At 37.6% G+C, this 2,420-nt stretch overlaps 1 long non-coding RNA gene across 1 annotated transcript; it reads right to left on the reverse strand.

Annotated features, from left to right (window-relative positions):
- Positions 1-223: 223 nt before the first annotated feature.
- LOC148010834 (uncharacterized) lies at positions 224-2,151 on the reverse strand. The gene is made up of 4 exons (XR_015689572.1): positions 2,071-2,151; positions 1,528-1,924; positions 1,356-1,434; positions 224-699 (listed from the first exon to the last, which is right to left on the reverse strand). It is a non-coding gene; the product is annotated as an uncharacterized LOC148010834 (long non-coding RNA).
- Positions 2,152-2,420: the final 269 nt, after the last annotated feature.

The following is a 2,420-nucleotide window of genomic DNA, read 5'->3' on the forward strand; positions in this document are numbered from 1 at the left end:
GGATTAGATTCATATAAACAATGTCCAATGTGCATGCAAGGAAGGGAGAAATAAACCAAGGAGTTGTTAGTTGCATAACTATGCATTCAACCACAACTCTATAACTAATAGTTCCCAAGTTCCTTTTTTTTCATGCCATAGTGCTTTTATATTTGCCTCATTCAAAGCCTTAAAATTGGAGAAAACATGTACTCATAAGAGCTCAAAATATAAATTCTATTACACATAAAATAAATGAAGCCTCTAATGTAGGCCTTTTGATCATGGGTTTTTAATAATTATGATTATAGATGCACTTGTAAGTTTTCTTTCTAAATTTCAAAAAATGCATCAATGTGATCATCTATGGCCCTACTTCCTTGTAGTGTATAATGAGCTTAGCCACCTTTCTAAAGAATTAGAGAACATAGAAAGATCCATTGTGCACCAGCACCAAAGTCTCATAAGCTACATTACTAAATATTGTGCAACCATCAAAGTCATAAACCTTTATAAAGGAAAATATTTCTTCAACATGTGCTTTGGCATTGAGGCTAGGGTTGACACAAAGTCCCTTAGCATATACCAACACTTATTTTGCAAGAAGAAGCTTATGTTTGAGTCCTCATGCAGTTATCTTGATGCCACAAGGAATATATTTAGGTCCCATCTTAAGAAACCCCACACTTTCATTTGAAGTTGTCTCCACCTTTGTATTTTCTGTAAAAATAATTTCCACCTTAAGAAATGTCCCATTTTCATTAAAAAATCATCTTTATATTCTTTACAACATGTATTCCATGAGAAGAGTGTATGGAAGGAAAGCAAAACTAGTATGCATACAAATGTGCTCATGCACATGCAAATGCATTCACTCACTCACATGTGCACACATACACACACTCTCTCACGGAAAATACATTCATTCACTCACATGTGCACATATACACACACTCTCTCTCTTAGGGAATCTAAATGTATCTTTTACTGTCACTTGATTAGCCCACCATTATCACTATTTTATGAAACCTTCACTTATAAATAAGCTCGATTAGCCCACCATTGTCACTCTTTTCTGAAACCTTCACTTATAAATAAGATTATCCAATACAAGTATCAAATTTTTTGCTAGACCACCATATGATTTATATAATTCAACTATATAAAGAACAGACGTGTAACCCACTCGAAGCAAAAAAATATATATAATGAGGTGCCGTTACATGTCACTCTATTGGCCCCTTTATCCTATAACACTTTTAAGAAACACCCCACGCCCTCGCTACTCCCTAATCTATATGCTCGTCTATATATATGGTATCAAGGGGGAGGGGAAATGCAAAGAGCAAAAGACATAGCAATGACATTTTCCTTACCCTCCGATGAATATCCGCCAAAAACGGTTAGAATCTTGTTCGACGGTACTCCATCTATGAGCAGCTGGCTTGTGATGGCCTAGATAAGAACACGAGGCATTCAAAGTGTGCGACAAATGTGTGTTTTCACATCATTGAAGCAACTACATAAATGCTTAAGAGAAGTGCATACCTCTTGTAGGACCTTAGATGCGCAAAGCGCTGCACAAGTTTTGCTTGGATCGCTAATAATCAGAGGAGGAATCACACCCTGCATTGAGAAATCGCAAGAACGTTCACGTTAAGTGGTGTAGCATGCATTCAGAAATTGCATCCTTTGCTGAGCGCCGCGTAGGAGCGCAATGATATCAAAGAAGGAGCGGAGGTTTGATCTCTTAAGTAAAATTGAAATCAAACAAAGCGCTAAATGAATCGGAGATTCAAGAAGGAAAATGATAAGCGATGCTACTCGGATGGATTGGGGAAAAAGAGAGAGAAATGAATGAATGCTGCTTTTTTGAGCATGAGAGCATCACCCCAGGACAAGGGATAACCGTCACGCCGGATTTCTCCCATTCTGGATACTTATCCTGCACGAGCCAAGAAAGGAATATAGCAATCAATTTTATTGACAATCAGAGGGATGTGAGGCAAATTAGTTGTAATGGTGGTTAGGTATTGATCGCGAACGGTCATGATCTAACATGACGTAGCATATATTGTATTCACTTAATACCTTATACAGCTATTGATCAGGTGTGCCGAAGAAGTGATACAGCTTAACGTCACGTCTCTTTGTGGCTTCAAATCCCTCCTCTATGAGTGCACGAATAGCACTGCCTTGACAACAACAGCAATTTAGCATGTGGTAAGGCTATATACAAATCTTTTTGTGATCTTCCTTATGAAACTGTTATTACTATTACTCCAGGCAGGTCGTGCACTACAGTGCATATACCTTTCATGTATAATATTATATATATACGTACACACACAAAGACTCGCAGAGCCAAGATACAAATAAGGAGGGAAAAAAAAGAAAGAAATTCTCAAATTGGCGCATAATAGGAATTAAGAGTGGGTCAG

The sequence above is a fragment of the Lygodium microphyllum genome, chromosome 29 (genome assembly GCF_053477565.2).
Source record: "Lygodium microphyllum isolate KBCC chromosome 29, Lygodium_microphyllum_v1.1.10, whole genome shotgun sequence".
NCBI classification, from domain to species: domain Eukaryota; kingdom Viridiplantae; phylum Streptophyta; class Polypodiopsida; order Schizaeales; family Lygodiaceae; genus Lygodium; species Lygodium microphyllum.